This window comes from Saccoglossus kowalevskii, chromosome 22, assembly GCF_978046115.1.
Source record: "Saccoglossus kowalevskii chromosome 22, keSacKowa6.1, whole genome shotgun sequence".
NCBI classification, from domain to species: Eukaryota; Metazoa; Hemichordata; class Enteropneusta; family Harrimaniidae; genus Saccoglossus; species Saccoglossus kowalevskii.
The window spans coordinates 13,612,408-13,640,370 of NC_140662.1; the positions used below are offsets into that span (position 1 = coordinate 13,612,408).

The 27,963-nt window shown below is 35.5% G+C and overlaps 1 protein-coding gene and 1 long non-coding RNA gene across 2 annotated transcripts in view; one reads left to right on the forward strand and one right to left on the reverse strand.

Moving 5' to 3' along the window:
* LOC100369663 (uncharacterized) overlaps window positions 1-27,963 on the forward strand; it is a 41,218-nt gene that overhangs the window by 6,097 nt on the left and 7,158 nt on the right. The window lies entirely within an intron of this gene.
* Window positions 1,002-2,339, reverse strand: LOC146729026 (uncharacterized). The gene is made up of 2 exons (XR_014928248.1): window positions 2,038-2,339; window positions 1,002-1,162 (listed from the first exon to the last, which is right to left on the reverse strand). It is a non-coding gene; the product is annotated as an uncharacterized LOC146729026 (long non-coding RNA).

Sequence of the window (27,963 nt, forward strand, 5' to 3'; positions counted from 1 at the left end):
GGTCTCTGCATAGTCCTAAAGGATCTATGTACCAAGGTTCATTGAAATGCGATGATTAGTACTTGAGATACCCATGGAAAAGCTGGAAATTAACTAATTATGCAAATTAGGTGATTAATATGCACAAATATTTATCGAAAACAATCAATCTCTGCATAGTCCTTGAGTATGTAAGTACCAAGTTTCATTGAAATGTAATGCTAACTACTTATATCAAATGCTGAAAATTAATTAATTATGCAAATTAGGTAATTAATATGTACTGATATTACCATAAAAACTATCAGGTCTGTGCAGTGTCGTATGACATCTATGTACCAAGTTTCATTGAAATGTGATGATTAGTACTTGAGATATCAGTGGAAAAACCGAAAATTGACTAATCATTATGCAAATTAGGTAATTAGTATCCACGGATTATTACCAAAAACTAATCAAAACCTAGCATTAGTTTAGAGCATCTATGTACCAAGTTTCATCAAAATCCAATGAGTGGTTGTTTAGATATCAGTGGAACAGTCATGGAACCACTAAAAAATAGCTAATTATCATGCAAATTAGGTAATTAATATGCACGGATTTTTACCAAAAATTAATCAAATTTGCGCATATGTTCAGAGCATCTATGTACCAAGTTTCATCAAAATCCAATGAGTGGTTCTTTAGATATCAGTGGAACAGTCATAGAACAGCTAAAAATTAGCTAATTATCATGCAAATTAGGTAATTAACGAGCATGGATTTTTACCAAAACCTAATCAAATCTGCGCATTGGCCCAGAGCATCTATGCACCAAGTTTCATCAAAAACCGATGTATGGTTCTTGAGATAGCAGTGGAACAGTCGGACACACATACACACACACATACACACATACACACATACAGACACACTAACTGCAAAGACTCCCATTTTGTGCTTCGCACATCTTAACAAACTTGATAAGAAACTTGAAGCAGCTTCACTAGCATTTGAAATTAAATACACTGAACACATTGAAGTGAATTTGTTGGATTCTGCTGAATCACATTTTGAAATTTTATTTGGCACACACAAGGAATACAAAACACTATGTGCATCACATCTCCATGTTGTATATAAAATCAAGCCATGTATCACTCGTCACATGCAAACTGTCCATGGTAAGTTCAGCACAAAAGATCTGAAACAAAACACAAGATGCATTACTAATCTCAATATTTAATATCAAAAATCTGTCATAATAATAAATTATTATTTACACTTGGTAAAACTATTCCAAAGTCAGCCTAAATTGTCAAATTAATTTGTAATGACACTATTTTCTATGAAGTCTTTGACTGTAAAAAATGGGGCATGTGGAGGGGGCCTGGCACATTTTCTTTGAAAATCATTTGTTATTAAACTAATCTCAATATTTAATATAAAAAATCTGTCATAATAATAAATTATTATTTACACTTGGTAAAACTATTCTAAAGTCAGCCTAAATTGTCAAATTTGTAATGACACTATTTTCTAGGTATTAATTTTTTAACTTCAAACACATCAATGTGTGTCACGTTTACTGGAGAAATGGGGCAAGTGGAGGGGGCGTGGCACATTTTTTTTGAAAATCATTTGTTATTAACTATATTTAGTATATTCTCACTTTAATATTACATAATTTATTATGAATAATATGTCAGAAAATAATATTGAGAGAAACGAATGAAATGCATTGGTATCAAAAACAGATACATGGAAAATGTTCATTTTATCCCTATACCCATAGTATCTCAATAGTGTATATATTATCTCAATAGTGAATATATGGTATGCAAATTAATGACAAAATACATTATGACACTTTATTCACTACTCCTATGAGGGACATAACGTGTATATGGTCGATCTACATATCGTTGTAAAGCTCTCAAAATCCCCAACAAAATTACGTTTTTCATTTTCACGACCAGCATTATTGCAACAAAAAAGGCGCCAACAATTGAAGAAATCGAACGTTATTTTCTAAAAATTGCTTTTTTTGTGTGTAAAACGTAAAAAAAAAGGACTTACCGAACGTAACTTTGTGAGCCGCCATGTTGACAATCCATAGGAGGCACTCTCGCGGTAATTCTAACATAACAGTGAGAGGAGTAGGCCAAAAACCACCAAAAATGCAGTAATTTCGCATAATCAATTATAGTCTATAGTCTATAACTATTTATTGAAATGGTTAAAACGATCCGGGTAAAAAACTTTAAATACATCAAAAAATGAGAATTCCAGTATCAAGTTGGGAATGAGGCTGGTGGGTCAATTGAGGTCATAGAATGGTAATAGCGTGTATGCTAGTTTTTCTTTCAATTTGAAATTGCGCCCTCGTGCGGAGATAAAGTGTATATTGGATGGTACAAAACGCATTGAACTCTGGGATATCACATTTGCCGTGTGCTCGGTAAGCACGTGGAAGGCAAGTGATGGGACCAAACAAATGTCACATGGTTTTCGGTGATTAGACGCATCAAACCGCTACGTAGAAAAGTGAAATTATATAACATGCACGTTGGTGTTGACTGCTTATTTACGGCGTAACTTTAACGAGTTGTTAAATTGTTCGAGTTACGAAAACATCGAGTTACAGAAATGACCACGCCCATATTTTGGGAAACAGCAACCACATTTCTGAAAGCACGCCCAAATTGTAACTCGATGTTTAATTAACAGTTAACAGAACTTCAAGCTACGGGCAACATACATTTGGGTTTTCGTTGAACGTCCACATTTAATAACTCGAACTTTAAAGAACAGTTAACCAAACTTCGAGTTACGGGCAACATATATTTTTTGTTTTGTTTAACTTTCAAATTTTGTAATTGGAAATTTAATTTAATTTATGTACATCATATAATTTGTTGTTGTTTAATGTTCCACATTCTGTAATGCAAATTTTAATTAACAGTTAACATAACGAATTCCCTGGTTAATGTCGACCAAGTGAATTTCTAATAATTTCTGGAATCTAACATTTTGGTTTTTGGCATAGTTTCAACTGATGAATTGGCGGTGAGAAATCAATGAAGAAATATATAAATTTAATTAATTTATTATTAATTTAAATCAAGAAATTTAAAGTTTAGCTGTAGTTTTCAAAGTTATGCTTTTGGTGGCAACATCGCCCTTTCGAAAACACTGAGATTGGCGTATTGTTCCCGGGGATATTGTTTGGGCCTTTTTTATAGATGGGCGTTACCTTTGCCATTATACTAATGCATTTGGAAAATGTCCCTGTAAAAACGATAAATTAAACATAAAACAAGTAACCTGTAGAATGCTGTGTGGGTAATATTTTTAGGCTTTCAAGTCCCTTCAGGCTTGAAAGCCTATTGTTTTTGTTATGTTTATTATTAGGCTTTCAAGTCCCTTCAGGCTTGAAAGCCTATTGTTTTTGTTATGTTTATTATTATTATTATTATTATTATTATTATTAGGGTTTCGAGCCCATTTGGTCGAAACCCTTTTGTAATTGTTCCGTTTATTATTATTATTAGGGTTTCGAGCCCATTTGGTCGAAACCCTATTGTAATTGTTCCGTTTATTATTATTATTAGGGTTTCGAGCCCATTTGGTCGAAACCCTTTTGTAATTGTTCCGTTTATTATTATTAGGGTTTCGAGCCCATTTGGTCGAAACCCTTTTGTAATTGTTCCGTTTATTATTATTAGGGTTTCGAGCCCATTTGGTCGAAACCCTATTGAAATTGTTCCGTTTATTATTATTATTATTATGATTCCGCCTAAATTTTTGGTCACGCTTTATGTGAACACCGTTGGACCGATCAGTTCCATACTTGCCACAATAGTAAAGCTGTATGAGATCTGGTGCATATCCTAAGTTCAGACACATAGGTCACACGACCAGGCCGCCATCTTGGATTAAAGGCGAAATTTTCAATGCCGAATTGCGCACCTTTCTGAGGGTCTGAGTGCTCCAATTTTTTTATGATAGTAGCAGTGCGACAAGGGCTACAAATTTCATCAAAAAAAACTTTAGCGGTCACGTGACTTTTTTTTTTAGAATTTTTTTAAATTTTGTTTTGCATCTCATTTGCATAATTTTCGACAAATCAACTAACCCTGAATAACTTTGAAAGATCATATGACATAGTATTTAATTCCAAAATATTGAGTCCAGGCGATAAGCCGTTTTTTATAAGAAGATTTTAGAATGTTTTTCCATATTTTTTTGTTCTTTTACATGGTCACGTGACCTCATTTTTTAGACATAATTGCAATATCTCAAGCACTGTTACAGATAGGAACATGCAACCAGTGCAATATTGAAGTGATGGTACATGAAATTCTACTAACAAACAAGATGACCATATATGGTCATGTGATCTCATTAAATATGCATAAATGTAATATATCAAGCACTGTTACAGATAGGGACATGCAACCTGTGCAATATCGAAGCTATAAGACACGAGATGTGACTAACTAATGTGATGACCATATATGGTCATGTGACTTCATCAAATATGCATAAATGTAATAACTCAAGCACAGTTACAGACGGGAACATGCAACCAGTGCAATATTGAAGTGATGGTACATGAAATTTTACTAACAAACAAGATGACCATATATGGTCATGTGACCTCATTGAATATGCATAAATGTAATATATCAAGCACTGCAAGAGTTAGGGACATGCAACCTGTGCAATATCGAAGGTATGGGTCAAGAGATGTGGCTAACTAATGTGATGACCATATATGGTCATGTGACTTCATTAAATATGCATAATTGAATTATCTCAAGCACTGTTACATACATGAACATGCAACCTGTGCAAAATCGAAGCTGTGGGACATGAGATGTGAGTAACTAATGTGATGACAGTATATGGTCATGTGACGTCATTAAATATGCATAATAGTAATATATCAAGCAGAATCACAGATAGAGACATGCAACCTATGCAATATCGAAGCTATGAGACAAGAGATGTGGCTAACTAATGTGATGACCATATATGGTCATATAATTTCATCAAATATGCATAAATGTAATAACTCAAGCACTGTTACAGATAGGAACATGCAACCAGTGCAATATTGAAGCTATTGCACAACAGAATTGACTAACACATCCGATGACCATATATGGTCATGTGACCTCATCAAATATGCATAAATGTTATATCTCAAGCACTGTTACAGATAGGAACATGCAACCAGTGCAATATTGAAGCTATTGCACAACAGAAGTGACTAACACATCCGATGACCATATATGGTCATGTGACCTCAATTAAATATGCATAAATGTTATTACTCAAGCACTGTTACAGATAGGAACATGCAACCAGTGCAATATTGAAGCTATTGCACAACAGAAGTGACTAACATATCCGTTGACCATATATGGTCATGTGACCTCATCAAATAAGCATAAATGTAATAACTCAAGCACTATTACAGACGGGAATATGCAACCTGTGCAATATCGAATCTATGGAACAAGAGATGTGACTAACTAATGTGATGACCATATATGGTCAGGTGACCTCATCAAATATGCACAAATGTTATATCTCAAGCACTGTTACAGATAGGACCATGCAACCAATGCAATATTGAAGTTATTGCACAACAGAGCTGAAAAAAACATCCGATGACCGTATATGATCATGGGACATTATTAAATATGCAAGATTGTAATACCTTAAGCACTGTTACAGACAGGAACATGTAACATGTTTAGTATGAAGGCCATGCAATTTCCTTTAATATATTATTGTCAATGATGCTGATTTTGGAACGATGCTAATATGTCAGTGGGCTCGAAACCCGACATTGCTGCAACGCAGCTATATTTATTATTATTATTATTATTATTATTCTTCCGCCTAAATTTTTGGTCACACTTTATGTCAACGCCGTTGGACCGATCAATTCAATACTTGCCACAATGGTAAAGCTATATGAGATCTGGTGCATATCCTAAGTTCAGACACATAGGTCACATGACCAGGCCGCCATCTTGGATTAAAGGCGAAATTTTCAATGCCGAATTGCGCACCTTTCTGAGGGTCTGAGTGCTCCAATTTTTTTATGATAGTAGCAGTGCGACAAGGGCTACAAATCTCATCAAAAAAAACTTTAGCGGTCACGTGACTTTTTTTTTTAGAATTTTTTTAAATTTTGTTTTACATCTCATTTGCATAATTTTCGACAAATTAACTAACCCTGAATAACTTTGAAAGAGCATATGACATAGTATTTAATTCCAAAATATTGAGTCCAGGCGATAAGCCGTTTTTTATAAGAAGATTTTAGAATGTATTTTCATATTTTTTTGTTCTTTTATATGGTCACGTGACCTCATTTTATAGACATAATTGCAATATATCAAGCACTGTTACAGATAGGGACATGCAACCTGTGCAATATCGAAGCTATAAGACACGAGATGTGACTAACTAATGTGATGACCATATATGGTCATGTGACTTCATCAAATACGCATAAATGTTGTATCTCTAGCACTGTTACATATAGGAACATGCAACCAGTCCAATATTGAAGTTGTTGCACAACAGAGGTGACGAACATATCCGATGACCATATATGGTCATGTGACCTCATCAAATATGCATAAATGTAATAACTCAAGCACTGTTGCAGACAGGAACATGCAACTAGTGCAGTATTGAAGGTATTGCACCAGAAAGGTGACTAACATATCCGATGACCATGTATGATCATGTGACATCATTAAATATGCATTAATGTAATAACACAAGCACTGTTACAGATAGGGACATGCAACCTGTGCAATATCGAAGCTATGAGACACGAGATGTGACTAACTAATGTGATGAAAATATATCTGGTCATGTGACTTCATCAAATATGCATAAATGTAATAACTCAAGCACTGTTACAGACGGGAACATGCAGCCAATGCAATACTGAAGTGATGGTACAAGAAATTTTACTAACAAACAAGATGACCATATATGGTCATGTGACGTCATTAAATATGCATAAATGTAATATATCAAGCACTGTTACAGACGGGAACATGCAACCTGTGCAATATCGAAGCTATGAGACAAGAGATGTGACTAACTAATGTGATGACCATATATGGTCATGTGACCTTATCAAATATGCATAAAATGCAATAACTCAAGCACTGTTACAGATAGGAACACGCAACCAGTGCAATATTGAAGTTATTGCACAACAGAGGTGACTAAAATATCCGATGACCATATATGGTCATGTGACCTCATCACATATACATAAATGCAATAACTCAAGCACTGTTACAGACAGAAACATGCAACCAGTGCAATATTGAAAGTATAGGACAAGAGAGGTGACTCACACATCGGATGACCATATATGGTCATGTGACCTAATCAAATATGCATAAATGTAATAACTCAAGCTCTGTTACAGATAGGAACATGCAACCAGTGCAATATCGAAGCTATGGGATAAGACATGTGACTAACGTATCCGATGACTATATATGGTTATGTGACCTCATCAAATATGCATAATTGTGATATCTCAAACACTGCTACGGATAGGGACATGCAACCTGTGCAATATCAAAGCTATGTGATAAGATTTGTGACTAACGTATCCGATGACCATATATGGTCATGTGACATCATTAAATATGCAAGATTGTAATACCTTAAGCACTGTTACAGACAGGAACATGTAACATGTTTAGTATGAAGGTCATGCAAATCCTTTAATATATTCTTGTCAATGATGCTGATTTTGGAACGCTGCTAATAAGTCAGTGGGCTCGAAACCCGACATTGCTGCAACGCAGCTATATTTATTATTATTATTATTATTATTATTCTTCCGCCTAAATTTTTGGTCACGCTTTATGTCAACACCGTTGGACCGATTAGTTCCATACTTGCCACAATGGTAAAGCTGTATGAGATCTGGTGCATATCCTAAGTTCAGACACATAGGTCACATGACCAGGCCGCCATCTTGGATTAAAGGCGAAATTTTCAATGCCGAATTGCGCACCTTTCTGAGGGTCTGAGTGCTCCAATTTTTTTATGATAGTAGCAGTGCGACAAGGGCTACAAATTTCATCAAAAAAAACTTTAGCGGTCACGTGACTTTTTTTTTTAGAATTTTTTTAAATTTTGTTTTGCATCTCATTTGCATAATTTTCGACAAATCAACTAACCCTGAATAACTTTGAAAGATCATATGACATAGTATTTAATTCCAAAATAAGGAAGTCCAGGCGAAAAGCCGTTTTTTATAAGAAGATTTTAGAATGTTTTTTCATATTTTTTTGTTCTTTTATATGGTCACGTGACCACATTTTATAGACATAATTGCAATATCTCAAGCACTGTTACAGATAGGAACATGCAACCAGTGCAATATTGAAGTGATGGTACATGACATTCTACTAACAAACAAGATGACCATGTATGGTCATGTGATCTCATTAAATATGCATAAATGTAATATATCAAGCACTGTTACAGATAGGGACATGCAACCTATGCATTATCGAAGTTATAAGACACGAGATGTGACTAACTAATGTGATGACCATATATGGTCATGTGACTTCATCAAATATGCATAAATGTAATAACTCAAGCACAGTTACAGACGGGAACATGCAACCAGTGCAATATTGAAGTGATGGTACATAAAATTTGACTAACAAACAAGATGACCATATATGGTCATGTGACCTCATTAAATATGCATAAATGTAATATATCAAGCACTGCAAGAGTTAGGGACATGCAAACTGTGCAATATCGAAGGTATGGGTCAAGAGATGTGACTAACTAATGTGATGACCATATATGGTCATGTGACTTCATTAAATATGCATAATTGAATTATCTCAAGCACTGTTACAGACATGAACATGCAACCTGTGGAAAATCGAAGCTGTGGGACATGAGATGTGAGTAACTAATGTGATGACCGTATATGGTCATGTGACGTCATTAAATATGCATAATTGTAATATCTCAAGCAGAATCACAGATAGAGACATGCAACCTATGCAATATCGAAGCTATGAGACAAGAGATGTGGCTAACTAATGTGATGACCATATATGGTCATGTAATTTCATCAAATATGCATAAATGTAATAACTCAAGCACTGTTACAGATAGGAACATGCAACCAGTGCAATATTGAAGCTATTGCACAACAGAAGTCACTAACATATCCGATGACCATATATGGTCATGTGACCTCATCAAATAAGCATAAATGTAATAACTCAAGTACTATTACAGACGGGAACATGCAACCTGTGCAATATCGAATCTATGGAACAAGAGATGTGACTAACTAATGTGATGACCATATATGGTCATGTGACCTCATCAAATATGCATAAATGTTATATTTGAAACACAGTAACAGATAGAAACACACAACCTGTGCAATATCGAAGCTATGAGACAAGATATGTGACTAACACATCTGATGCCCATACACGGTCATGTGACATCATTAAATATGCATAAATGTAATAACTCAAGCACTTTTGCAGACGGGAACATGCAACCTGTGCAATATCGAATCTATGGAACAAGAGATGTGACTAACTAATGTGATGACCACATATGGTCATGTGACCTCATCAAATATGCATAAATGTTATATCTCAAGCACTGTTACAGATAGGAAAATGCAACCAATGCAATATTGAAGTTATTGCACAACAGAGCTGACAAAAACATCCAATGACCATATATGGTCATGGGACATCATTATATATATACAAGATTGTAATACCTTAAGCACTGTTACAGACAGGAATATGCAGCATGTTTAGTATGAAGGCCATGCAATTTCCTTTAATATATTATTGTCAATGATGCTGATTTTGGAACGCTGCTAATAAGTCAGTGGGCTCGAAACCCGACATTGCTGCAACGCAGCTATATTTATTATTATTATTATTATTATTCTTCCGCCTAAATTTTTGGTCACGCTTTATGTCAACACCGTTGGACCGATCAGTTTCATACTTGCCACAATGGTAAAGCTGTATGAGATCTGGTGCATATCCTAAGTTCAGACACATAGGTCACATGACCAGGCCGCCATCTTGGATTAAAGGCGAAATTTTCAATGCCGAATTGCGCACCTTTCTGAGGGTCTGAGTGCTCCAATTTTTTTATGATAGTAGCAGTGCGACAAGGGCTACAAATTTCATCAAAAAAAACTTTAGCGGTCACGTGACTTTTTTTTTAGAATTTTTTGAAATTTTGTTTTGCATCTCATTTGCATAATTTTCGACAAATCAACTAACCCTGAATAACTTTGAAAGATCATATGACATAGTATTTAATTCCAAAATATTGAGTCCAGGCGATAAGCCGTTTTTTATAAGAAGATTTTAGAATGTTTTTCCATATTTTTTTGTTCTTTTACATGGTCACGTGACCTCATTTTTTAGACATAATTGCAATATCTCAAGCACTGTTACAAATAGGAACATGCAACCAGTGCAATATTGAAGTGATGGTACATGAAATTCTACTAACAAACAAGATGACCATATATGGTCATGTGATCTCATTAAATATGCATAAATGTAATATATCAAGCACTGTTACAGATAGCGACATGCAACCTGTGCAATATCGAAGCTATAAGACACGAGATGTGACTAACTAATGTGATGACCATATATGGTCATGTGACTTCATCAAATATGCATAAATGTAATAACTCAAGCACAGTTACAGACGGGAACATGCAACCAGTGCAATATTGAAGTGATGGTACATGAAATTTTACTAACAAACAAGATGACTATATATGGTCATGTGACCTCATTGAATATGCATAAATGTAATATATCAAGCACTGCAAGAGTTAGTTACATGCAACCTGTGCAATATCGGAGGTATGGTCAAGAGATGTGACAAACTAATGTGATGACCATATATGGTCATGTGACTTCATTAAATATGCATAATTGAATTATCTCAAGCACTGCTGGCCATATAAGGTCATGTGACCTCATCAAATATGCATAAATGTTATATCTCAAGCACTGTTACAGATAGGAACATGCAACCAATGCAATATTGAAGTTATTGCACAACAGAGCTGAAAAAAACATCCGATGACCGTATATGGTCATGGGACCTCATTAAATATGCAAGATTGTAATACCTTAAGCACTGTTACAGACAGGAACATGTAACATGTTTAGTATGAAGGCCATGCAATTATCTTTAATATATTATTGTCAATGATGCTGATTTTGGAACGCTGCTAATATGTCAGTGGGCTCGAAACCCGACATTGCTGCAACGCAGCTATATTTAGGGTTTCGAGCCCATTTGGTCGAAACCCTATTGTAATTGTTCCGTTTATTATTATTATTATTATTATTATTATTATTATTCTTCCGCCTAAATTTTTGGTCACGCTTTATGTCAACACCGTTGGACCGATCAGTTCCATACTTGCCACAATGGTAAAGCTGTATGAGATCTGGTGCATATCCTAAGTTCAGACACATAGGTCACATGACCAGGGTGCCATCTTGGATTAAAGGCGAAATTTTCAATGCCGAATTGCGCACCTTTCTGAGGGTCTGAGTGCTCCAATTTTTTTATGATAGTAGCAGTGCGACAAGGGCAACAAATTTCATCAAAAAAAACTTTAGCGGTCACGTGACTTTTTTTTTTAGAATTTTTTGAAATTTTGTTTTGCATCTCATTTGCATAATTTTCGACAAATCAACTAACCCTGAATAACTTTGAAAGATCATATGACATAGTATTTAATTACAAAATATGGAAGTCCAGGCGAAAAGCCGTTTTTTATAAGAAGATTTTAGAATGTTTTTTCATATTTTTTTGTTCTTTTATATGGTCACGTGACCTCATTTTATAGACATAATTGCAATATCTCAAGCACTGTTACAGATAGGAACATGCAACCAGTGCAATATTGAAGTGATGGTACATGAAATTCTACTAACAAACAAGATGACCATATATGGTCATGTGATCTCATTAAATATGCATATATGTAATATATCAAGCACTGTTACAGATAGGGACATGCAACCTGTGCAATATCGAAGCTATAAGACATGAGATGTGACTAACTAATGTGATGACCATATATGGTCATGTGACTTCATCAAATGTGCATAAATGTCATAACTCAAGCACAGTTACAGACGGGAACATGCAACCAGTGCAATATTGAAGGGAGGGTACATGAAATTTTACTAACAAACAAGATGACCATATATGGTCATGTGACCTCATTGAATATGCATAAATGTAATATATCAAGCACTGCAAGAGTTAAGGACATGCAACCTGTGCAATATCGAAGGTATGGGTCAAGAGATGTGACTAACTAATGTGATGACCATATATGGTCATGTGACTTCATTAAATATGCATAATTGAATTATCTCAAGCACTGTTACAGACATGAACATGCAACCTGTGCAAAATCGAAGCTGTGGGACATGAGATGTGAGTAACTAATGTGATAACCATATATGGTCATGTGACGTCATTCAATATGCATAATTGTAATATCTCAAGCAGAATCACAGATAGAGACATGCAACCTATGCAATATCGAAGCTATGAGACAAGAGATGTGGCTAACTAATGTGATGACCATATATGGTCACGTAATTTCATCAAATATGCATAAATGTAATAACTCAAGCACTGTTACAGATAGGAACATGCAACCAGTGCAATATTGAAGCTATTGCACGACAGAAGTGACTAACATATCCGATGACCATCTATGGTCATGTGACCTCATCAAATAAGCATAAATGTAATAAATCAAGCACTATTACAGATGGGAACATGCAATCTGTGCAATATCGAATCTATGGAACAAGAGATGTGACTAACTAATGTGATGACCATATATGGTCATGTGACCTCATCAAATATGCATAAATGTTATATCTCAAGCACTGTTGCAGATAGGAACATGCAATCAATGCAATATTGAAGTTATTGCACAACAGAGCTGACAAAAACATCAGATGACCATATATGGTCATTGGACATCATTAAATATGTGAGATTGTAATACCTTAAGCGCTGTTACAGACAGGAACATGTAACATGTTTAGTATGAAGGCCATGCAATTTCCTTTAATATATTATTGTCAATGATGCTGATTTTGGAACGCTGCTAATAAGTCAGTGGGCTCGAAACCCGACATTGCTGCAACGCAGCTATATTTATTATTATTATTATTATTATTCTTCCGCCTAAATTTTTGGTCACGCTTTATGTCAACACCGTTGGACCGATCAGTTCCATACTTGCCACAATGGTAAAGCTTTATGAGATCTGGTGCATATCCTAAGTTCAGACACATAGGTCACATGACCAGGCCGCCATCTTGGATTAAAGGCGAAATTTTCAATGCCGAATTGCGCACCTTTCTGAGGGTCTGAGTGCTCCAATTTTTTTATGATAGTAGCAGTGCGACAAGGGCTACAAATCTCATCAAAAAAAACTTTAGCGGTCACGTGACTTTTTTTTTTAGAATTTTTTTAAATTTTGTTTTGCATCTCATTTGCATAATTTTCGACAAATCAACTAACCCTGAATAACTTTGAAAGATCATATGACATAGTATTTAATTCCAAAATATGGAAGTCCAGGCGAAAAGCCGTTTTTTATAAGAAGATTTTAGAATGTTTTTTCATATTTTTTTGTTCTTTTATATGGTCACGTGACCTCATTTTATAGACATAATTGCAATATCTCAAGCACTGTTACAGATAGGAACATGCAACCAGTGCAATATTGAAGTGATGATACATGAAATTCTACTAACAAACAAGATGACCATATATGGTCATGTGATCTCATTAAATATGCATAAATGTAATATATCAAGCACTGTTACAGATAGGGACATGCAACCTGTGCATTATCGAAGCTATAAGACACGAGATGTGACTAACTAATGTGATGACCATATATGGTCATGTGACTTCATCAAATATGCATAAATGTAATATCTCAAACACTGTTACAGATAGAAACATGCAACCAGTGCAATATTGAAATTATGGTACATGAAATTTTACTAACAAACAAGATGACCATATATGGTCATGTGACCTCATTGAGTATGCATAAATGTAATAAATCAAGCACTGCAAGAGTTAGGGACATGCAACCTGTACAATATCGAAGCTGTGGGACATGAGATGTGAGTAACTAATGTGATGACCGTATATGGTCATGTGACGTCATTAAATATGCATAATTGTAATATCTAAAGCAGAATCACAGATAGAGACATGCAACCTATGCAATATCGAAGCTATGAGACAAGAGATGTGGCTAACTAATGCGATGACCATATATGGTCATGTAATTTCATCAAATATGCATAAATGTAATAACTCAAGCACTGTTACAGATAGGAACATGCAACCAGTGCAATATTGAAGCTATTGCACAACAGAAGTGACTAACACATCCGATGACCATATATGGTCATGTGACTTCATCAAATATGCATATATGTTATATCTCAAGCACTGTTACAGATAGGAACATGCAACCAGTGCAATATTGAAGCTATTGCACAACAGAAGTCACTAACATATCCGATGACCATATATGGTCATGTGACCTCATCAAATAAGCATAAATGTAATAACTCAAGCACTATTACAGACGGGAACATGCAACCTGTGCAATATCGAATCTATGGAACAAGAGATGTGACTAACTAATGTGATGACCATATATCGTCATGTGACCTCATCAAATATGCATAAATGTTATATTTGAAACACAGTAACAGAAAGAAACACACAACCTGTGCAATATCGAAGCTATGAGACAAGATATGTGACTAACACATCTGATGCCCATACACGGTCATGTGACATCATTAAATATGCATAAATGTAATAACTGAAGCATTGTTACAGACGGGAACATGCAACCTGTGCAATATCGAATCTATGGAACAAGAGATGTGACTAACTAATGTGATGACCATATATGGTCAGGTGACCTCATCAAATATGCATAAATGTTATATCTCAAGCACTGTTACAGATAGGAAAATGCAACCAATGCAATATTGAAGTTATTGCACAACAGAGCTGACAAAAACATCCGATGACCATATATAGTCATGGGACATCATTAAATATGCAAGATTGTAATACCTTAAGCACTGTTACAGACAGGAACATGCAACATGTTTAGTATGAAGGCCATGCAATTTCCTATAATATATTATTGTCAATGATGCTGATTTTGGAACGCTGCTAATAAGTCAGTGGGCTCGAAACCCGACATTGCTGCAACGCAGCTATATTTATTATTATTAGGGTTTCGAGCCCATTTGGTCGAAACCCTTTTGTAATTGTTCCGTTTATTATTATTATTATTATTATTAGGGTTTCGAGCCCATTTGGTCGAAACCCTTTTGTAATTGTTCCGTTTATTATTATTATTATTATTATTATTATTATTATTCTTCCGCCTAAATTTTTGGTCACGCTTTATGTCAACGCCGTTGGACCGATCAATTCAATACTTGCCACAATGGTAAAGCTATATGAGATCTGGTGCATATCCTAAGTTCAGACACGTAGGTCACATGACCAGGCCGCCATCTTGGATTAAAGGCGAAATTTTCAATGACGAATTGCGCACCTTTCTGAGGGTCTGAGTGCTCCAATTTTTTTATGATAGTAGCAGTGCGACAAGGGCTACAAATCTCATCAAAAAAAACTTTAGCGGTCACGTGACTTTTTTTTTTAGAATTTTTTTAAATTTTGTTTTGCATCTCATTTGCATAATTTTCGACAAATCAACTAACCCTGAATAACTTTGAAAGATCATATGACATAGTATTTAATTCCAAAATATCGAGTCCAGGCGATAAGCCGTTTTTTATAAGAAGATTTTAGAATGTTTTTTCATATTTTTTTGTTCTTTTATATGGTCATGTGACCTCATTTTATAGACATAATTGCAATATCTCAAGCACTGTTACAGATAGGAACATGCAACCAGTGCAATATTGAAGTGATGGTACATGAAATTCTACTAACAAACAAGATGACCATATATGGTCATGTGATCTCATTAAATATGCATAAATGTAATATATCAAGCACTGTTACAGATAGGGACATGCAACCTGTGCAATATCGAAGCTATAAGACACGAGATGTGACTAACTAATGTGATGACCATATATGGTCATGTGACTTCATCAAATATGCATAAATGTAATAACTCAAGCACAGTTACAGACGGGAACATGCAACCAGTGCAATATTGAAGTGATGGTACATGAAATTTTACTAACAAACAAGATGACCATATATGGTCATGCGACCTCATTGAATATGCATAAATATAATATATCAAGCACTGCAAGAGTTAGGGACATGCAACCTGTGCAATATCGAAGGTATGGGTCAACAGATGTGGCTAACTAATGTGATGACCATATATGGTCATGTGACTTCATTAAATATGCATAATTGAATTCTCTCAAGAACTGTTACAGACATAAACATGCAACCTGTGCAAAATCGAAGCTGTGGGACATGAGATGTGAGTAACTAATGTGATGACCGTATATGGTCATGTGACGTCATTAAATATGCATAATTGTAATATCTCAAGCAGAATCACAGATAGAGTCATGCAACCTATGCAATATCGAAGCTATGAGACAAGAGATGTGGCTAACTAATGTGATGACCATATATGGTCATGTAATTTCATCAAATATGCATAAATGTAATAACTCAAGTACTGTTACAGATAGGAACATGCAACCAGTGCAATATTGAAGCTATTGCACAACAGATGTGACTAACACATCCGATGACCATATATGGTCATGTGACCTCATCAAATATGCATAAATGTTATATCTGAAGCACTGTTACAGATAGGAACATGCAACCAGTGCAATATTGAAGCTATTGCACAACAGAAGTCACTAACATATCCGATGACCATATATGGTCATGTGACCTCGTCAAATAAGCATAAATGTAATAACTCAAGCACTATTACAGACGGGAACATGCAACCTGTACAATATCGAATCTATGGAACAAGAGATGTGACTAACTAATGTGATGACCATATATGGTCATGTGACCTCATCAAATATGCATAAATGTTATATTTGAAACACAGTAACAGATAGAAACACACAACCTGTGCAATATCGAAGCTATGAGACAAGATATGTAACTAACACATCTGATGCCCAAACACGGTCATGTGACATCATTAAATATGCATAAATGTAATAACTCAAGCACTGTTACAGACGGGAACATGCAACCTGTGCAATATCGAATCTATGGAACAAGAGATGTGACTAACTAATGTGATGACCACATATGGTCATGTGACCTCATCAAATATGCATAAATGTTATATCTCAAGCACTGTTACAGATAGGAAAATGCAACCAATGCAATATTGAAGTTATTGCACAACAGAGCTGACAAAAACATCCGATGACCATATATGGTCATGGGACATCATTAAATATGCAAGATTGTAATACCTTAAGCACTGTAACAGACAGGAACATGCAACATGTTTAGTATGAAGGCCATGCAATTTCCTTTAATATATTATTGTCGATGATGCTGATTTTGGAACGCTGCTAATAAGTCAGTGGGCTCGAAACCCGACATTGCTGCAACGCAGCTATATTTATTATTATTATTCTTCCGCCTAAATTTTTGGTCACGCTTTATGTCAACGCCGTTGGACCGATCAATTCAATACTTGCCACAATGGTAAAGCTATATGAGATCTGGTGCATATCCTAAGTTCAGACACGTAGGTCACATGACCAGGCCGCCATCTTGGATTAAAGGCGAAATTTTCAATGCCGAATTGCGCACCTTTCTGAGGGTCTGAGTGCTCCAATTTTTTTATGATAGTAGCAGTGCGACAAGGGCTACAAATATCATCAAAAACAACTTTAGCGGTCACGTGACTTTTTTTTTTAGAATTTTTTTAAATTTTGTTTTGCATCTCATTTGCATAATTTTCGACAAATCAACTAACCCTGAATAACTTTGAAAGATCATATGACATAGTATTTAATTCCAAAATATCGAGTCCAGGCGATAAGCCGTTTTTTATAAGAAGATTTTAGAATGTTTTTTCATATTTTTTTTTCTTTTATATGGTCACGTGACCTCATTTTATAGACATAATTGCAATATCTCAAGCACTGTTACAGATAGGAACATGCAACCAGTGCAATATTGAAGTGATGATACATGAAATTCTACTAACAAACAAGATGACCATATATGGTCATGTGATCTCATTAAATATGCATAAATGTAATATATCAAGCACTGTTACAGATAGGGACATGCAACCTGTGCAATATCGAAGCTATAAGACACGAGATGTGACTAACTAATGTGATGACCATATATGGTCATGTGACTTCATCAAATATGCATAAATGTAATAACTCAAGCACAGTTACAGACGGGAACATGCAACCAGTGCAATATTGAAGGGATGGTACATGAAATTTTACTAACAAACAAGATGACTATATATGGTCATGTGACCTCATTGAATATGCATAAATGTAATATATCAAGCACTGCAAGAGTTAGTTACATGAAACCTGTGCAATATCGGAGGTATGGGTCAAGAGATGTGACTAACTAATGTGATGAACATATATGGTCATGTGACATCATTAAATATGCATAATTGAATTATCTCAAGCACTGTTACAGATAGAAACATGCAACCTGTGCAAAATTGAAGCTATGGGACATGAGATGTGAGTAACTAATGTGATGACTGTATATGGTCATGTGCCGTCATTAAATATGCATAATTGTAATATCTCAAGCAGAATCACAGATAGAGACATGCAACCTATGCAATATCGGAGCCATGTGACAAGAGATATGACTAACTAATGTGATGACCATATATGGTCATGTAACTTCATCAAATATGCATAAATGTAATAACTCAAGCACTGTTACAGATAGGAACATGCAACCAGTGCAATATTGAAGCTATTGCACAACAGAAGTGACTAACATATCCGTTGACCATATATGGTCATGTGACCTCATCAAATAAGCATAAATGTAATAACTCAAGCACTATTACAGACGGGAATATGCAACCTGTGCAATATCGAATCTATGGAACAAGAGATGTGACTAACTAATGTGATAACCATATATGGTCAGGTGACCTCATCAAATATGCACAAATGTTATATCTCAAGCACTGTTACAGATAGGAACATGCAACCAATGCAATATTGAAGTTATTGCACAACAGAGCTGAAACAAACATCTGATGACCGTATATGGTCATGGGACATTATTAAATATGCAAGATTGTAATACCTTAAGCACTGTTACAGACAGGAACATGTAACATGTTTAGTATGAAGGCCATGCAATTTCCATTAATATATTATTGTCAATGATGCTGATTTTGGAACGCTGCTAATATGGCAGTGGGCTCGAAACCCGACATTGCTGCAACGCAGCTATATTTATTATTATTATTATTATTCCGCCAAATTCAAACGACTTCTTCTCTGAAACGGCTGGACCGTTTTGCCTGAAAATTTGTATATACCTTCTACATGTCATGCCATTAAAAGTGACTGAAACAGATTTTCGATTAGTCACGTGGTTCGGCCGCCATCTTGAAACTCATTAAATATGCATGTCTCTTGTATCTCTTAAACTATTGCATGTACAAACATGGAACTAACGGTATATTGAAGGCAACGGACAAGAGAATTGGCCAAAATATTCGTTGACCATATATGGTCATAGAACTCATTAAATATGCATGTCTCTTATATCTCAAGTACTATTGCATGTACAAACGTGAAACTGACGCTATATTGAAGGAAATGGTCAAGAGAATGAGCCAACATATTCGTTGACCATATAAGGTCATATACCTCATTAAATATGCATACCTATAATATCTCAGGCACTATTGCACATACAGACATGGAACCATTGCTATATTGAAGGCTTTGGACAAGAGAAATTGTCAACGTGTTTCATGACCAAATATGGTCATATAACTCATTAAATATGCATGTCTCCAATATCTCAAGCACTATTGCATGTACAAACATGGAACTAACAGTATACCGAAGGCAATGGACAAAAAAATTGACCAACATATTCGTTGACCATATATGGTCACAGAACTCATTAAATATGCATGTCTCCAGTGTCTCAAGCACCATTGCAAGTATAAACATGGTACCAATGATATATTGAAGGCAATGGACAAGAAAATTGGCCAACATATCCGTTGACCATATATGGTCATAGAACTCATTAAATATGCATATATATAATATCGCGAGCACTATTGAAGTTAGAGACATAGAAATAGCGCTATAATGAAGGCATTGGGCCAGAACGTCATGTAACCTACACATATATACATTGCACAAATCAAATCTTCAAACTTTTTTTTCAAATTTAATAGTGTTATGGTCCTTTTTCTTGAAAGCCGTTAATAGCTGCTCTGCAGCTATATTTAGGCTTTCAAGTCCCTTCAGGCTTGAAAGCCTATTGTTTTTGTTAAGTTTATTAGGCTTTCAAGTCCCTTCAGGCTTGAAAGCCTATTGTTTTTGTTATGTTTATTATTATTATTATTATTATTATTATTATTATTATTATTATTATTATTATTATTATTCTTCCGCCAAGTTCAAACGACTTCTTCTCTGAAACGGCTGGACCGTTTTGCCTGAAAATTTGTATATACCTTCTACATGTCATGCCATTAAAAGTGACTGAAACAGATTTTCGATTAGTCACGTGGTTCGGCCGCCATCTTGGAACTCATTAAATATGCATGTCTCTTGTATCTCAAAAACTATTGCATGTACAAACATGGAACTAATGGTATATTGAAGGCAACGGACAAGAGAATTGGCCAAAATATTCGTTGACCATATATGGTCATAGAACTCATTTAATATGCATGTCTCTAATATCTCAAGCGCTATTCCATGTACAAACATGGAACAAACACTATATTGAAGACAATTGAAAAGAGAATTGGCCAACATATCCGTTGACCATATAAGGTCATATACCTCATTAAATATGCATACCTATAATATCTCAGGCACTATTTCACATACAGACATGGAACCATTGCTATATTGAAGGCTTTGGACAAGAGAAATTGTCAACATCTTCAATGACCATATATGGTCATATAACTCATTAAATATGCATGTCTCCAATATCTCAACCACTAATGCATATATAAACATGGTACCAATGCTATTTTGAAGGCACTGGGAAAGGAAATTGGCCAACATATCCGTTGACCATATATGGTCATAGAACTCATTTAATATGCATGTCTCTAATATTGCAAGCAGTATTGAAGTTAGAGACATGGAAATAGCGCTATAATGAAGGCATTGGGCCAGAACGTCATGTAAGCTACACTTATATACATTGCACAAATCAAATCTTCAAACTTTTTTTTCCAAATTTAATGGTGTTATGGCCCTTTTTTCTTGAAAGCCGTTAATAGCTGCTCTGCAGCTATATTTATTATTATTATTATTATTATTATTATTATTATTATTATTATTATTATTATTATTATTATTATTCTTCCGCCAACTTCAAACGACTTCTTCTCTGAAACGGCTGGACCGTTTTGCCTGAAAATTTGTATATACCTTCTACATGTCATGCCATTAAAAGTGACTGAAACAGATTTTCGATTAGTCACGTGGTTCGGCCGCCATCTTGAAACTCATTAAATATGCATGTCTCTTGTATTTCAAAAACTATTGCATGTACCAACATGGAACTAACGGTATATTAAAGGCAACGGACAAGAGAATTGGCCAAAATATTCGTTGACCATATATGGTCATAGAACTCATTAAATATGCATGTCTCTTATATCTCAAGCACTATTGCATGTACAAACGTGAAACTAAGGCTATATTGAAGGTAATGGTCAAGAGAATGAGCCAACATATTCGTTGACCATATAAGGTCATATACCTCATTAAATATGCATATCTATAATATCTCAGGCACTATTGCACATGCAGACATGGAACAATAGCTATATTGAAGGCTTTGGACAAGAGAAATTGTCAACATGTTCCATGACCATATATGGTCATATAACTCATTAAATATGCATGTCTCCAATATCTCAAGCACTATTGCATGTATAAACATGGTACCAATGCTATATTGAAGGAACTGAGAAAGAAAATTGGCCAACATATCCGTTGACCATATATGGTCATAGAACTCATTTAATATGCATGTCTCTAATATCTCAAGCGCTATTTCATGTACAAACATGGAACTAACACTATATTGAAGGCAATAGCAAAGAGAATTGGCCAACATATTCGTTGACCATATATGGTCATATAACTCATTAAATATGCATGTCTCCAATATCTCAAGCACTGTTGCATGTATAAACATGGTACCAATGCTATATTGAAGGAACTGGGAAAGAAAATTGGCCAACATATCCGTTGACCATATATGGTCATAGAACTCATTTAATATGCATGTCTCTAATATCTGAAGCACTATTCCATGTACAAACATGGAACAAACACTATATTGAAGGAAATAGAAAAGAGAATTGGCCAACATATCCGTTGACCATATATGGTCATAGAACTCATTAAATATGCATGTCTCCAATATCTCGAGCGCTATTCCATGTACAAACATGGAACAAACACTATATTGAAGGAAATAGAAAAGAAAATTGGCCAACATATCTGTTGACCATATATGGTCATAGATCTCATTAAATATGCATGTCTCTAATATTTCAAGCAGTATTGCATGTACAGACAGGGTATCAACGCTATATTGAAGGCAATGGAAAAGAGAATTGGCCAACATATCCGTTGACCATATATGGCCATAGAACTCATTAGTTATGCATATATATAATATATCGAGCACTTTTGAGGTTAGAGACATGGAAATAGCGCTATAATGAAGGCATTGAGTCAGAACGTCGTGTAACCTACACGTATATACATTGCACAAATCAAATCTTCAAACTTTTTTTTCCAAATTTAATGGTGTTATGGCCCTTTTTTCTTGAAAGCCGTTAATAGCTGCTCTGCAGCTATATTTAGGCTTTCAAGTCCCTTCAGGCTTGAAAGCCTATTGTTTTTGTTATGTTTATTATTATTATTATTATTCTTCCGCCAACTTCAAACGACTTCTTCTCTGAAACGGCTGGACCATTTTGCCTGAAAATTTGTATATACCTTCTACATGTCATGCCATTAAAAGTGACTGAAACAGATTTTCGATTAGTCACGTGGTTCGGCCGCCATCTTGGAACTCATTAAATATGCATGTCTCTTGTATCTCAAAAACTATTGCATGTACAAACATGGAACTAACGGTATATTGAAGGCAACGCACAAGAGAATAAATTGACTAAAATATTCCTTGACCATATATGGTCATAGAACTCATTAAATATGCATATCTATAATATCTCAGGCACTATTGCACATACAGACATGGAACCAATGCTATATTGAAGGCTTTGGACAAGAGAAATTGTCAACATCTTCAATAACCATATATGGTCATATAACTCATTAAATATGCATGTCTCCAATATCTCAAGCATCATTGCAAGTATAAACATGTTACCAATGCTATATTGAAGGCACTGGGAAAGAAAATTGGCCAAAATATTTGTTGACCATATATGGTTATAGAACTCATTAAATATGCATGTCTCTTATATCTCAAGCACTATTGCATGTACAAACGTGAAACTAACGCTATATTGAAGGTAATGGTCAAGAGAATGAGCCAACATATTCGTTGACCATATAAGGTCATATACCTCATTAAATATGCATATCTATAATATCTCAAGCACTATTGCACATACAGACATGGAACCATGTCTGTACATGGAACCATTGCTATATTGAAGGCTTTGGACAAAAGAAATTGTCAACATCTTCAATGACCATATATGGTCATATAACTCATTAAATATGCATGTCTCCAATATCTCAAGCACCATTGCAAGTATAAACATGGTACCAATGATATATTGAAGGCAATGGACAAGCAAATTGGCCAACATATCTGTTGACCATATATGGTCATAGAACTCATTTAATATGCATGTCTCTAATATCTCAAGCGCTATTCCATGTACAAACATGGAACAAACACTATATTGAAGGCAATAGAAAAGAGAATTGGCCAACATATCCGTTGACCATATATGGTCATAGAACTCATTAAATATGCATGTCTCTAATATTTCAAGCAGTATTGCATGTACAGACAGGGTACCAACGCTATAATGAAGGCAATGGAAAAGAGAATTGGCCAACATATCCGTTGACCATATATGGTCATAGAACTCATTAAATATGCATATATATATAATATCTCGAGCACTATTGAAGTTAGAGACATGGAAATAGCGCTATAATGAAGACATTGGGCCAGAACGTCGTGTAACCTACACGTATATACATTGCACAAATCAAATCTTCAAACTTTTTTTTCCAAATTTAATGGTGTTATGGCCATTCAGGCTTGAAAGCCGTTAATAGCTGCTCTGCAGCTATATTTATTATTATTATTCTTCCGCCAACTTCAAACGACTTCTTCTCTGAAACGGCTGCACCATTTTGCCTGAAAATTTGTATATACCTTGTACATGTCATGCCAAAAAAAGTGACTGAAACAGATTTTCGATTAGTCACGTGGTTCGTCCGCCATCTTGGAACTCATTAAATATGCATGTCTCTTGTATCTCAAAAACTATTGCATGTACAAACATGGAACTAACGGTATATTGAAGGCAACGCACAAGAGAATTGGCCAAAATATTCGTTGACCATATATGGTCATAGAACTCATTAAATATGCATGTCTCTTATATCTCAAGCACTATTGCATGTACAAACGTGAAACTAACGGTATATTAAAGGCAATGGACAAGAGAATTGGCCAAAATATTCGTTGACCATATATGGTCATAGAACTCATTAAATATGCATGTCTCTTATATCTCAAGCACTATTGCATGTACAAACGTGAAACTTACGCTATATTGAAGGTAATGGTCAAGAGAATGAGGCACCATATTCGTTGACCATATAAGGTCATATACCTCATTAAATATGCATATCTATAATATCTCAGACTCTATTGCACATACAGGCATGGAACCATTGCTATATTGAAGGCTTTGGACAAGAGAAATTGTCAACATGTTCAATGACTATATATGGTCATATAACTCATTAAATATGCATGTCTCCAATATCTCATGTACCATTGCATGTACAAACATGGAACTAACGGTATACTGAAGGCTTTGGACAAGAGAAATTGTCAACATATTCGTTGACCATATATGGTTATAGAACACATTAAATATGCATGTCTCCAATATTTCAAGCACCATTGCAAGTGTAAACATGGTACCAATGCTATATTGAAGGCACTGGGAAAGAAAATTGGCCAACATATCCGTTGACCATATATGGTCATAGAACTCATTTAATATGCATGTCTCTAATATCTCAAGCGCTATTCCATGTACAAACATGGAACAAACACTATATTGAAGGCAATAGAAAAGAGAATTGGCCAACATATCCGTTGACTATATATGGTCATAGAGCTCATTAAATATGCATATAATATCTCGAGCACTATTGAAGTTAGAGACATGGAAATAGCGCTACAATGAAGGCATTGGGCCAGAACTTCGTGTAACCTACACGTATATACATTGCACAAATCAAATCTTCAATCTTTTTTTCCCCAAATTTAATGGTGTTATGGCTCCTTTTTCTTGAAAGCCGTTAATAGCTGCTCTGCAGCTATATTTTTATATTGATTTTTGTTGCATTTGCAGCAAATAGTTACCAAACAATGAGAAATCTATAGGATTGAATATACCCCACAGCTGGCTTCACATGCATAGTTCAAGCCTGTCTAACCGGTGCTTACACCAGGATTTAGTTACAGCACCTAGGCGGTATGTGGTTACAGCTTAATGTTCGAGTAATCGCAAGAAATTGACATGACAATAGAAATTCATTAAAGACTGGCACTCCCATGCAATTAACAGCTAGTGAAATTCCTGGGATTGAAACATATATTTTGAAGTCACTGATGTAGGCAACGAATAACAGCAAGTTGACATAAAGACGAGGTAGTTTATTTAATCAGTGCTCAACTAGAGGCTGAAATTATAATTAATTTGTTTATTTCAATTTCTCCTGACGTCAAATAGAATACACTGGTGAAACACGGTAGTAACTGTGGGTGAAAGGATGTTTTGGGGTGTAGTTTACATTGTATATGGAGTGGTAGGGTCGGGGGTAATTTGTTCATTTCCAACTATTATGAAGACACGTAGAAATTCACTTAATTTATTTTTGCTGACATGTTTTCAAGCATTACATGTGAATCTAATTTTCACTGCGCTGTGTCTCAATAGAGTATGAGGGGAAATGGCATTTTCACTGGAATTTATTTATCAGGGGAAAAATGTTTTCAGTGATAATGAAGTATTATGACAGATACCCTCCCCGTGGCTTTCATTGCGTATGGAAGTTATTTTCACGAGTGATGCGGTGTATCCTGCTGCCGTACTTTCACGAGCGAAGCCACGGGGAGGGTGTGGGGTTCTGTTATTATACATAGGTCCCATATTTGATTATTCCATATTAAAAAAAAGAACGTGCAACAAACCGGGATAGAAATTTAGGTCGGGGAACCCAATTGCCCATTAATATGCTCCAAGACAGTGCTGCGACCTAGCAACGCTTGTCAGTGTAGAACGCGTGTCGCTGTACGTGTGAAAATAAAATAATCAGACGTCTAATTTGAGTCATTGTCCGAATAAATAACTCGTGGATGTTTAAGCGCGGTGGTCTTAGCGCAGCGCGTGTTCGAATTTCATGTAAATAAACAATGTATTTTACACGCGTTACATACGTCGCTATGAGTCCCATATCGAACAGGGCGCGACACGACGACTGTCGCCCTTTAGTTGGGACCACCACAGAACCAGAACTTAAACTGGGCGACTACGATACACGGTTTATGTTGAAGTTAAAAGTTCCTCCACAGATCTGTGCATTGGCAAACATGCCGTGCAACTGCGGCACTCCACTGACGGAATGACTTTCGTTGACATCGGTCGTCGCTGACTCGTGAGCTGCACACTACAACTTCGTTTGTGATGTTGCTTGCTGGTCGTGGATAGACTGAGTCTTGGTTACCGGTTAAATGTTGCTCATTTGGCGTTGGTAATCTATATTTGGAACTGAGTAACGCCGCAAAGTCGCCAGCAGAAACCTCATGGTATATCGATGTTGATGGTTGCGGCTGCATATTAACCGGAGATTTTACTGCGGGTCCAGGCTGCGGGTGGATCTTCCGAGAGCCCTTCAAGATTTATAAAACCCAGTTTCCAGGTGGTCAACAAACATTAAGTTCTCCCAATCCTAGTATTCTATGTGATGTACATCTAACATGCCAAAAATGCTGGTGAACGATTTGAACCCGACAAAAATAGCAGACGGAAATGTGTTTACAAAATAAAAATAGTGATTACTTGAAATAGATACCAGGAAGGGGAGGGGGTAAAAGAAAAGTTATATAACATTTTATTATTCAATAATTTATTAAAATACATAAGTTTGTCCAACTCCCTGTGATACAACACCTCAGACATAACTCATTGTACTCGGCTTGAGTGTGGGCAAAAAGTTACTATTTGGACTTTTGATATCTTTTTTCATTAATGAGAAAGTTGACCCCGAAGTTAGAGTAACTGTTCAGCAGGAATGGCTTTTTAACTCT